The following is a 14099-nucleotide window of genomic DNA, read 5'->3' on the forward strand; positions in this document are numbered from 1 at the left end:
TTCTTTTCAGATAATGCTATGCTTGTGCCATACCTCAAACATTGTTTATAAATTACTTTACCGCACTCCAAGGACGACACCCAAAGGAGCAAACAATAATGGAGAGGCTAGCTCGGGGTTATCACATGGAGAACTTTCACGATCATGATCAAATGCTTACGATTTTAAAGGTTCGTATTTTCAGAGAAACGACTTTTTGTGAAACTTTTATTAGGAAAAAAGAAGTGAGGAGAGAATTTTTAAACTTTTGATTCAAACAAAACTTGACATGTTGGAATGTTGGAACAGGATAATGTTTGGGCTAAGAAATTAAGAAATCAAGGGCTAAAAAAGGGGAACAACAATATATCTGATATATTGTTGTTACATTTGTATGCTACAACAAATTTCTGAAAAATTGTAACCCCATTCAGAACCTGGTTAGAAAAGTATTCCTGGTTCTGAACTCATTTTAAACTATTCTTTTTTCAGATGCAAAATCTTCTACTAAAAGTCACTTGGTCTTTTGCAGTCTGTATTCTATTTTCATGTAAAAACTGCCTAAATAAATTACCTAACTAAAAATCTATCATGACACATCGTCATTTGCCTAAAAACGTTTTTATTTTCTGCTCGCTACAAGTGCTCGATAAGATTTTGATACTAATAATCCACTGCTAAGCCGCTTTATAAAAATCAACCTCTAAGATGACCAAAATATTAAGAAACAATTGTACTGATCAACGCCCCCCCCCTCCCCAATTTTGTAACAGGGGTTAAACTTTCTCTAAAACCCTTGTCACTTCGAGTAGTCAACGAATTGAGAGTGAAGACAAAAAGCGAGCGACTCGTGTTGAGGTTAATCACTGACTGAATTACTAAACAAAAGACTAAGTGTTATATACAAACGAAAGCGAGGTTAGCATAATAATTACGTATGATAATAAACGACATTCCTACTGCAATTTAACAGACTGTTTTAAAAAAATTATTTCATAGATAGGATAGAAATGATTCTTTTAAGTAGAAACGTACCGACTTATTGTTCAATTTAAATCGATAATAAAAAGAAGGACTTGTTGAAAATTATGAGGTATCTGTTTTCTCATTTAACTTTCAGCATTTTGGCATCAGCTCAATCTTTGAGAACGTACTTAAGTAAGAAAAAAATTTAAAAACTGAACGCTACGCTAATAGATTTTAGGTATTATAGAAATGCAATGTATTTTAAAGCCAATATGTTTGTTTTGGATTCATACGAATTCGTCAAATAAGTGCATCAAAGGAAAATCAAGGTTTTGAAAAGTTTTCCAGTTGATTTCAAAACATTTTAGAGAAAAAAAATTAAGAAGGAAATGAGAATTACAAGAAACAAGTCAACGCACCTTCTACATTCTGAGCGATTTTTTAAGGGATTCGTATATTGTGATAATCTTTATTATTGGTTACTGAGTGAACTTTGCAACAAAAAGCAAGGCTATAAAACTAAAGACCTAAAATATGTTCAAAAAATTAAGAATGAGAGACAAAGAAAACTGAATATGAATTTGGGTTCTATGGAGTTTAAACGTACTAGATTTTGTCGATTAAATAAAGTTTTTTGCATAAACTTTGCAATCGTTCCATTGTTGATTGCACATTTCATCAATGATTTAGAGGACTATTGAAGTAACAAGCAGCGAAATTTATATATATGCGGATGATGCAAAGTTATTTTGAGGTAATTATGAGCTTAAAAACTGAGCAACGCTATAAAAGGAAATAAACTGCATGACTAAATTGTCTGACAAAAAGGTTTCAAAGTTTGATCTTGAAAAATATCGGAAAACGACAGTCAGAAAAAGAAGCGAGGTATGTTTGTTTTGATGACATACTAAGGAAAGATTGCCTGCTACGGAAAAAGACGTTGGAGTAATAATAAATAGCAAGCTGTTGCTTGAAAATCATATACCTGAAAAGCTAAATATATGAATTTGCTATAAGACCGTTAACAACGATTTACAAAACTAGTAAAAGGTTTGCTAAAATGTCATAAGAGCATAAAATAAAAGCTTGTGATTTACTCAAGTATGTTTTACTCAAGACGTTTTTAAGATCTTTTTAAAAAACCTTATATTTTTTTACCCCAATTCTATTCATTTTACTCAGTTCACCCTTAAAAACAGTTTTGCTCAACTTGTTCAAAACCTCCTTTCTCTGGATTTTGCTATCTGGGAAACCATTCTGCTGCTACCTGAACATAAACAGTCACAGATAAGAGCCTTGTGCTACCCCGTATCATTTGATGATCAAGTGGCAAAGTGGCAATGAATATTCAATTCAATCTTTCATTATATGCAACCCAGAAAAAGAAGCTTATCAAGCATAGGACTCTCGAGTTAAGATTCTAATATAAAATAATAGACAAGCTAAACAAAGACTGAATATAAGCTAAATGTATTGCAGCAAAAATATGGATATAGAATAAATTTAAACGATAAAAGCTCAAGGTTCTAAGGATACAGAATAACTGATTTTATCTAAGGAGGTTAACATAAAACAAAAATTTTGACAAAGATAACAAAATCTTAGGATCATTTTTGTGCTGGATTTTTTTAATAATAGCTTGGGGTTGATATAATGAATCAGGCAAAGAAGTATTATTGATAAGTTAAGCTATCTTATTGCTACTGTGGATCTGGGTTTTTCAGTGTCGCCGTGAAAGATTTTTTGCTACTAAGACTAGAAAGGTCTCTCGGCAGATTATTCCACAGACGAGCTCCTCAGTTTAGGAGCATATTGTCACCACATTATACGCAGGGGCGGTCTGGCCTGGGTGGCAAAGTGGCGATCGCCACCGGGCCCTGTGTAAAATTTCGAACGCGTAAACCATAGAGAAGCGGAGGGGCGTACTCCTATCTTCTATTTCCGCTCTCGAATCTATTGCTTGATTAAAAACATCGATGTTACATTTTTGAATTGATAAAAGTCGCATTTTTAATCCATATTTTGATTATTTGAAACAGCAAATTTCAGAGACAGTGCTGTGGGAAATAACTTCAAAATGGGGCGGGGTGGGGCAGCTACCCATTGTATTCATTCCCACTTAGTACACTGTTATACAGGAAAAGGCTTAGGCTGCAATTATTGGAGTGGGGGGCTTCAATATGTGAGAATAATGTTAAATTCGAAACAGGAAATAAGAAATAAGAAGGTAAGGGGTCATCACTACCATCTGGTTACAGCCCTTCGGTGAATATTCAATCTCGTTGTCAAATTAAGGTTGTCTCACTGTTGGCAAATCTTGCCTGAACATCTGGAACGAAAAAGCTAACAATTGCACTGCTTATAATTTAAGACCAAATAAGAACAATCCAGCCTCAGATTCTTGCAAAAATTAATAACAGTCAGCCTGAACCTAAATTTACTAGTTCTTGTAAAAAAAGCGTGAATACAACATGCACATAGCAGCATACCCTTCCCTCTACAAAGCGTATAAATATGTGATGACACTTGGCTGCACCCACTCTACGTGAGATTTTAAACCCTGTTTACACGAGAGGAAATGTATGAATTCAATTGGGTCCGATTTTATGAATTAAAATCGATATACTGTTGCTGATTAGCACATGTTTTATTACCAATTTCTATTAAATTAACCGTATTTCAAGGCTACATTTTGAGTGGGTGTGGTTCCATTGTTTTCTGCCACGCCCTAAACCGGGCCCTAGGGAGTTTGCTAGCCACCCTGCGATTTTGACGCAAGACCGCCCCTGATTATATTTTTTGTCTCCCTAGACTTGGTAATTTGATTGTTGGAGTGTATCATAATCTACCCTGGGTGCCAGAGCCTCAGAATGTCGAAGGATGAAGAAAGGGGAAAGGAATTGCGAAGGAAAATGGAAGAGAAAGAAGAGAGACGAGTCTTTTTCTGACTGTCATACTCCGATAAATTTCGCCTTTTGTCAGACAAGTTAGTCATGCAGTGTATTTCCTTGTGTAGCGTTTCTCAATTTTTAAGCTCACAATTACCTCAAAATAACTTTGCATCATCTGCATATATATAAACTTTATTGCTAGTTACTTAAATAGTCCTCTAAATAATTGATCAAATGTACAATCAACAATGAAAAAATCAATCTAACTTCGATTTGGACATGAATGACTCAAATTTGCTAATTTCAACTTTCACTTTTTGTTCAATACTTTAGTCGGCAAGTCCGATTCAAATTTTCGTGTGATCTACTTCTACGACGTATCTTCTTCCTTCCCCTTTGTTTTTGGCTTGTATTAACATATGTATAGAATTGAGATCGCTAGCTTTTTATGAAAAAAAGAAGCGTAACATTTTAACTGTCAACATCCAAGGGCCTTTTTTGCAACAATGCATTATTCAAGCAATCTTTTTTGTTTTCTTTCTAATCAAATCGTCATATCTTATGTTCTTAGTTCATACATAATGCTTTTTTATTAAATTCAAATTGCGAAATGATAATGATCCGAAAAAGGTAAGCCAAAGATCTTGGCAGCAAGAATACTTAATGCTCTAGCTATGTTTGACAAGAATTTATTTCTTTGAAATTTTACTGAACCCAGGACTCTTGTCCTGGGTACTGCTGTTGCTAAGACCTATTCAGTTTTCTTTGTCTCTCTTTCTTTGTTATTTCTTGAACATATTTTAGGTCTTAAGTTTTATAGCTTTGCTTTTGTCTGGAAAGTTCACGCAAGAAACTCTATTTAGTCGACTTTTTTACTGAAAATTATTGATGTTTAAGAAAAATTTAGGAGGGGCGGAGCTATGCTAAAACGCTAGTGACAGACGTTAGGGAAGGAAAGAAAGGGTGACCTTTGGTTCAAAGTGCAAATCGATGTGAATACGAAGAAGCTGTTGTACTGATTGAGAGAATTTTCTTTCCTGAACAAAAAATGAGTATCTCCTTTGTTTATACTATTTTCATTCGGCCATGTTTACACATCCAAAAAGCAGACATTACAATGATACAGAAAGGTATCTACTGATGCAGGTAATAGACAATTAAAAGAAATATACCTGGATAAATTCAGTCAAATTCAGATTGTTCTTTTTTATACTATTTTCAAAAATAGTTAGAAAAAGACGTCCAAAAATATTCTATCTTTGAAAAACTTGGGCGGCCGTGCATGATTCAAGCTTACGTCGATGTTCCTTTTCATATTCATTTTATGACATTTCATATTCATTTTCTCATTTTCATTTTACGTTGATGTTTATAAAATTGTACCATTTATCTATTTTATACTAATTCTTCATAGATAGTTGGTCTTAATTAGCTTCTTTTTAGCTATTAGACGCCGATTTAGTACGTCAACTTTAAGCAAATTTTTTATCATTATTATATTATATATATATATTCAGTTCAATATTGGTCAGCTGATTTAAGAAGAACTTTTGACGCAGTTAAAGATTATTTAGCTCCTAGCACGAGAGGACAGTTGCCCCCGGGAGGGGGTACTGTTTTATGGCCTGACAGGGGGTCCGGTCAGGGTCAAAGAGGGTCAATGCCAAAAATTTGGATGGTAGTGTTTCTTGACAAACCCCTCAAACGGTAGCATAAAAACCCAAAATATTTCCTTGCTATCATCCATTTCTTTGTGCTCTCTTGGTCCCTTTTTGACAAATTTCCTCATAATTGATTGTTGTTGTTTCGGGAAAGATAAATCTTGTTCATTATCTATAACAAATCGCAAGCTAAACTGAGCAGTTCAGTGATTATCGAAAATGGGCCATTTGGTAAGACCCTCTAACGAACTGGACCCCCCTGTCAGGCCTTAATAGGAGTAATCTCCCCCCTCCGGGCAGTTGCCTAGCTTTGTGCACAAAGACCTACCGCAAAAGAAAATATTCTCATGCCCTGTCAAAAATAGAAAACATAGAAAACCAAAAAAGTATCCAAACCATTTTTTTGTCACTTTTCAAACCTGCTACGCCACGAAAATTTATGCAGCAGATTTTCAGGTGAAATTTTGTCGAATTTCTTATCACTGAGCAAAAAAAGAAGGGACACTCAGGATGGAAAATTTTTGGATGAAAAAATTCCCATGAATTTGTATACAAAGTATTTGCTAGATTTTTACGATGTTGAAGAAAGTGCAAAAAACCATGCTTTCGATAGATAATTGGACGTTGCCTTCGATGAATGGAGAAACATTTAACAACGTTTTAGTATCAGAAAAATGCTCTAAATTGGCACATTGAGAACATATTAAATGCTGGTTTTAGCTGCTGGAGACAATAAAACATCAATTCAAAAACCGTTTAATGCTTTTGAAAAATATTCAATCATGATTTTGCTCAAGCACCTGTCAGTATGAATCGCAATGTCATAGCTGTTTTTTTTGGTTTTATAACAGGGTGTCCTTTCCTATAGTTGAATACCCGCATATGAATCGAGACTATTGAAATAAATTTTTCATTTATCTACGCAAGTTTGTTAATTTAAGGAATTTTAGACCAATTCATTCACAATAAAAAAAGCCTTAATAAATCATTTATTTCGATTGTCAGGATATTCCCATGCTTAGCAAAGGTCGTTTTCTGATTTGATGAATTGTCAAATTTTTCCCATAATTACAACTCTGAATTTTTATTCCCGCCAATCATGGTAGCGGACTTTTCTAAACCCTTCCAAATTTTTTCGCTGGCCCTAGCAATATTATTTTCATCGATTTCTTAACAAAACGATTAAATGGCATTCCTTTTATAGAAGTAAACGCAATCGGAATTAATGTTTTTATAAAAATTATGAAAAGAGGTGGATTTCAATTGATTAATTCATGGACCACTTACTGCAGCTTAAAATGGAAGTGAGGAGAAGTTTCTGTTGTATACTTGATATCGTTGCTGTAAAAGATCTTAGATCGCTCTCAATAACACAAATACTCTATATACCCTCAGTCGACTGCAGTGTGAGAAACTGTGAATGAGAAAAAAGCAGAAAATCAAAATTTAAGATAATGCTGCAGGGTTGTCAGTTTAGCCATATTGTCTAGGCACACCATCACCAATGTATAAATCGCAAAAATTTACTCACTCTCCCATTAACAAGAACAAAATTCAACATGCGGTAATGAAAATCTACGGCATCGAAATTAGAAGGTCCTAATCCCTCTCTAAATGTAGTATATGTACTTGCGGACTACGGCAATGGAACGAACAACGAGATGTTTAAAGAAACAAAAAAGGATAAAGATCTTTTTAGTTCAGTTATTGGTGATCATACAATACAATAAGAAACGTGACATTACACAAATTCTTTTGGACCGAATTTATAAGTTTTCACGCTGCAGTCGGTCCAGAGTTTATTTACACCCCCTCCCCGCCACAAACAGATTTAAATGTGCGCCCTTGGTCTTAAATTTTAATTTTCTTTTTTTCATTCTCATTTAAAAAAATTTTAAGCTAACGAATTGCTTTTCAGTTAACTCCACTATACGTAGACAAAAATCTTGTGATTTATTCATCATTTTAGTCATCGTCAACTTGTTCCTCATTTCCCAGATGGTTAAACATTATAAGATATAAAAACGACAGATATTGGGGTCTGCACACTCTAGCGTTACTACGCAAATAACAGCGTATTTATCGAAGGAGCAGCCTTTTATCTTTATATTTACTGTCAGAGATCCTCGTGCAAGATGATTTAATCAACATGCTTGAATTTTGAGAGAGTTTTGTCTTTTAAAATCTATTTTACTTATACAAATATGCTAGATAGCTATCTCTGCTATCTTCAAATTTATGCTAGCAAAGGCTTGCTTGTATGTTCTTCTATCCAGATGTCTATCAACTTATGTTTGTAAAGCTCTTTATTGGGAAATACATCAATATAAAAAACTTGAATATGTTATAAAATTGCAGAATAGAATTTCGCAAAAAAATGTTTGGAAATTCGAACTAATCGTCACTCGGTATAACGTGTTATTAATGCTGCCAACTGTTAAAATATATCGGGTCTTTGATACATATACATCTGTCATGTCTTGTATTGTATTGTTTGATCAACCATAACTGAACTAAAATAATTGTTATCCTTGTTTGTTTCTTTAAACACCCCTTTGCTCGTTCCATGTAGACGAGTGTATGCTGTATACAACAATTTCAGACCCTAATTACTGACAGAAGGCTTTATTCACTTTGCAAGGAAATTTTCACAATAATTGTTGTATACTTTGAGGTAATCTTTGAAGCAAATTAATCTGTAAGTCTTGAAAAGGGGCGCACAATTTCCATAAAAAGGAGCGCCAGACTTACTTCAACTCGGCGAGGGAGGGGCAACTGCCCCAACTGCCCCTAGCTGCCCCCTTAAAATCCAACACTGCATTTGCGGTATTTAGATAGGGATTAGGAATGAGACCTTCAAATTTTTATGTCGTATATTTTCTCTACCGCATGTTGAGTTTTGTTTTGAAAATGGGGAGTGAGTAAATTTTTGCGATTTATACATTTGTGATGGTGTGCCTAGACAATTTGGTTCATCTGGCAACCATGTAATAATTTAGTGAATGTGCACAATGGCAATCATTAACAAATTCAGTAAAAAGATTCGTTGGGGTCCTGGATTCTATGCAATTTTACAAGCGCGAGGGTATTAAAAGAAATATCAAGAAAAACGAAACATATCATAATAAAGTGCAAAGAAAAACTTAAAAAAAACAATCATCTTCCTCGGCTATCAGGTGATTATTATTTTGGATCCCTTTGAAAAAGAAAATAGATCTTTGACAAAAATAAAACACGTCTCTATTTATCAAAAAGTCAGGTCCTTGTGGAACTTGGTGGAGTTTTTGCTTGGCCTGCTGTCTGGCATAAATGGATTAAACCAAAGTCTTCGGTCATTCCAAAGACTTCAAGGGAAAATGTGGCTTGGAACATTTCTTTCAAAGGCCGCCAAATCAAACATTACAGAAATAACCTTCTTTGATGTTACGTAATGTTGTTATGTTATCTATTTCAAGCGATTTACTGCCACTAGAAGAGATGTCCAATATTTATAAATGAAAGTTTGCTATTTTAGAGACAGCATGTTGTTTGACGTCATAACGACAATCTTTATAAACCTTTAGATAAAACGAACGATAAGCGGGTTCACAATTTGCACTCAGATTAAATTTACTAGGTGTGTTTTAATTAGAAAGTACAGACATACAGTAAGTGCATTTTGAGAGAGCCATTTGAATGTGACAAGTTGCTGAAATAGTTTTTCTATTAACGTTTATTGTTCTGTTGTTGTTGTTATTAGATTAGAGACCATCCTGGTCTAGATACCTTTATAATTAGAAACAAAAATAATGTTTAAAATTAATATTTTTCCTCAAGAGTTCTGCTGGAATTGTAGAATTTCTACTAGGACTTCAAAACTATCACCTCACCCCACTCCCTCTAATAAATAAAGCAATCCAAGAAACCTGTTCTTCAAGAATATGGATTGACTTTTATAAACCAATGAACGGTGTTAAAGGCCAGATACCAAAAAAGATTGCACTGTGGTTAATCCATGCTAAGCTACCTTTAGCATGAAAAGAGACCACTTGAAATTAACCACATCCCTTATGGATTTGTCAAGTTTTAACACAGATCCGTCGCACTTTTTCTTATTAAGTATGTAAAGCACGACATTATGCTGAAACAAGGAGAGATTTGAAGAAGACCACAATGTTTGAGCCTCCAAATGGACAGGCAGGTGGCCATCCGTGTCTTGTCGCTTTTATTTTGATGGAAATCAGTCCCTCGTAAAGTAAAGAAAATGATTTATATGTTAGTTTATAATACATTAATGTAAGCAGCGTGAGCCATGCTGTGAAGTGAATCTTGTTTGGAACGTTCTGCAGCAAGTATTGCTAATTACTTTAGACTTTAAGGCTGGTGCTTTAGATGCTTCAAAGTAAAAAAGCGGTGTGTGGTATTTTTTGGGTACACTTAACCTGGTCCAGAATGCCGTGGAAATTGTGTTTGCTTGATAAATTTCATGGATAAAAATGATTTTTAAGGATCATAAGATTACAAAGAGCTTGAATTATTGTACGATTTTCTCATTTCTATCTTTTTCAAGCATCAAAATCAAATAAATAATACAGCTCGTTGCTCTCCTATAATTTGGACTTCATTGCCTTACAAAAGGCTACTGCTTCCAACAACTTGCATAACTTTACTTTCTGGATAAATGCGGTAATCGTACGGCAAAAAATTTTCATTCACATCGTAAAAATAGTAAAAGTGATTGACAATGAGAACCAAATAAAATATTATAAATATCTGTTACCCAGGGTAGCGGTAAGTACGTAGCCTGTGTTCCAGACCCCTAGTAGCCTTTATTAAGCTATTTGTACATAAATGTTTTTCCTTGTTTCAACTGAAGGTCTGCAAAATCAACAATAATCTTTTAAAAAAGGTTTGGAGAATGGTTTGAATCACAGTAGCCAGAAACCTTAATTTGTTTTCCGCTTAGATAAACACAAACATTATTTTGCTTACAAAAACATACTTTTGAAACAAAATTATTGAAAAAGCGTTACCCTTTACCGTTTACTGTGTAAAACGTAGGGTTGAGACAAAATTTCACAGGGTAATTTGATTCTACGCGTTATTCTCGGCTCCGCTGAGTAATCGATGACTTTTCTAGGCAAAACAGAATAAAAAGTTGCGTCGAAGATAATAAGATAATATTGGCTTAAGTCCAATGAAAATGCTAACGTTTATTTTTTAAATTACTTTCTAAGTACACCGAAGTCACTAAAATCGCCAAAATTAGATAAAAACACGAACACAATGAAATGAAATTTACTTTTAAACGTGAGTTTTGATTTGATTTTTAAGACAAAACGTTTGGGTATCGTCCTCGCTGAATCGAACTGGTTGTAAATAAGTAGTAGAATCTGCAGCTGCAAAAGAGATGGGAGATACTTGACCTGGCTAGTTCTAGGTTCAAAAGTGCCCTGTTCTCTTTTAAAGAAAGATGAAGGGACTTAACGACCCCTTTACTTTTAAGGTCAAAATCTATGCTATAATTTAAGACAAGGGACTGTTGCAGGGACGGAGTTTAGAGACAAAGATTGAGGTATTAGATAATAACTTGGCATTTGTGCCACACCCTTCTGGTGCCTAGAAAATGATTGAAACGCCCATTTCTTACATTTCTATTTTTAGCTAAAAGTAAAACATATTGTAAGATGAATGAAGTAAATGCTTGGCGCTATTAAAAAATACTGACTACTAAAGAAGTACTTTTATCAAATCAAAACAAAATTAGCCAAACGATACAGATAAAGTCCCTTTGTTAGAACTATGCGCAAAGTTTCCCAGCCTTTATAAATAATCCCCTTACTGCACAAAGAAAATGAGAGCACAGAACAGATGAATAAATAAATATCTCTAAATTTTTAAATATTCTTTAGCAAGACCAAAGTGGTTGTAGCAATGAAAACTCTCAACCTTTCAACAATATCATGATACATTGAAATGATGTGCCTGGCAAGCTGATCTATGAAAACAAATTTCACGTGCCTCAGAAGACTTTTTGTCCTAGACCGATGACAATTAATGATTGTCTTGAAAAATGATTTTTCAAGAGTAGAAATAACATGAATGACAAGAAAATCATATAGAGAAAGAGTGGCTGGAATTCAGATGACGATTTCTAACGAGGATAATTTTTGTCCAGCTAAACAACACATCTGACAGTTTTCTATAACAATTTTGCCAAAACTTCTATCAGTTTTTTGTAAAATTTTTAAAGCTAGAAAGATGGAGCTATTATCTACGGCTCTGGAATTTGTTTGATCTATGAATGCTGCAATTTCTTGTTTATATCGATTGCATGGTTTAGATCAAAATTCTTTGTCACAAGTTTTAACATTGGATTTAATTAGTTTAAGATTTGGTTTAAAATAGAGATAAAATTCTTAACATAACTTGAAGGTGACAATTAAACAATATTTCTGTCGTAACCACCTCTGTCTGCTGCAATAATAAACAAACTGAAGGGTACATCATGTGAATCGCTCCCACGCGTCATACTCTGCCTCCGCGATACGTTATCAAAAGAAAGTTTGCTTCAACACAACGAGTGTGTAATTTAGATGGCGATAACAGCTATCGAAGCAGCTCTTAGTGATTTGCCAACGGATACCTCTAACTTGTGGATTGGCAGCTGTCCTTTGAAATGGCTACGTCACATAATTAAGCACAGAATATACTTCTTTCAAACTAGTTATGTACAGGAAACATAAAGATGATATAGCCTTGATAATGATGATGAAAATTGAGGATATATGGCGTTGAATTGAAAATACTTGAGGTTGGTTGCGTTCATGATGAATGAATTTTTATGACGGCTCGTTAAATCTAAAAATATCTTTAAAATGTTGACAAAGTAGATGATGTCAGGAAAAAAACCTTTTTGGAGTGATTAAATATTTTATTACTCTTTCAGTCTATTTTTTGGATGGTGATTGATCAATCAATGCTTGATATATAGTAAGAATAGAATATAGAGCTTACTGCTAAACATTTAAAAAATCTTACTTCAAAAGCTTTAAAAATCTTTCTTTCTTTCTTTCTAGCTTTCTAGCTAATCCATCTTTCTAGCTTTAAAAATTTTACAAAAAACTGATAGAAGTTTTGGCAAAATCATCGGGAATCGTTATAGAAAACTGTCAGATGTGTTGTTTAGCTGGACAAGAATTATCCTCGTTAGAAATCGCCCTTCCGTGTTCTTTCCGAGTTTGCTTCAACTACATCTTCTGTACATTGTTTTTCAATATACGATTTTAGAGTTTCTTACATATACAATATAATCGAAATTTTTCAAAACATACGCTTAATTTTTAAATAAGCGGACGTTTTTGACTTTAAGCTTTGTGAAGGGGCAAAATACCATTTTAGCACTGAGGGCAATTTTCTAATTTTAGCGTTGTTATCTTAAGGTTTAGGCAGAATTGAATAAACTAAAAAAAATGAAATGATTTTAGCTAATCTAGCAAAATATTGTGCGGCGTAAAAATCATTATTGGATTACCTTCTCTGATTTCGTGAAAATTTTCGAAGATTGAACCAATTTATTCATTTTTTTTCAATGCAATAGTTCGTTTATTTCAGAAAATTGAGAAATTACTTGGAATAGGATACTAGAGTGGACACATCCCAAGCCTTCCTCTTTTCTTGACCCCTAGATGGTAATTTTAAGAAAGATCTTAGTAACAAAAAATGTCTCTAGCATGACCAAGTGCTTTTGCAAAAGAACCAAAGTCATAAAGACTTAAATTCAGTTATGAAAGAGAAATATATTTTGGGAGGGGGGGGATTTCTTTCTGGGGGGCTGATGTGGATGGACCTTTGCGTCTGTATTTTGTAATTTATCAAAATCTAATTAACAATAAAGTGAAAATGAGGCAGGCTCGTGGCCCTTATCCCTTGTTCAAAGGGATAATATGTCCGTTTTCCTCATGGTATTTTTTGACCTTTTGAAAAATTTCAGGTAATGAACAGAAAACTCACAGCCAAATGCAAATGGCCGCAGTTTTTCAACTGAATGAAAAGTCTTTCCCTGACTGAGCCTCTGCATTGGCACTATTATTAGCTGGAAGCTGATTATAGAAACCTTTATCCACTTAAAAAACCGACCGTCTGATCCCCTTTTGGCCGTGCCTTAGGCAAAACAGAACACCAGAAGTCAAAACACGTGGCTAAAATGTCTTAGGCGAAATAAGATAACAGTCAAACAAATAAAAAGACGTATGGAAAAGATCAACTGATTCGTCAAGATTTATTTGCAATAAGTCCTACCCTTGAGCGAAATGGCTGGTTAGTTAGTTCTTGCTTTGAAAAGTTTTTGTGTAAAGAAGAGATATCCGACACAAATCTGGACAAAAGTTTGCCCTGATGACAAAGATAGACACAAGAAAAAGTGCAAATATTGCACTGTGGAGCTTGTTTTTGATATGATTCAAGATAAAAATGTACCACTTGATGATAAAAAGCTGATTTTTTACTGTACAATTTTATTGAGCTAAGCTACAAGCTTTCACACATATTCTTGTCACTTTATACCCCTCATATATTAAGTTATTTTTCTATAGATAAACTTTCTCTCTCCAATGCTGTAGAT

Source organism: Rhopilema esculentum, chromosome 15 (assembly GCF_057945365.1).
Source record: "Rhopilema esculentum isolate cy_ngs chromosome 15, ASM5794536v1, whole genome shotgun sequence".
Taxonomy (NCBI): Eukaryota; Metazoa; Cnidaria; class Scyphozoa; order Rhizostomeae; family Rhizostomatidae; genus Rhopilema; species Rhopilema esculentum.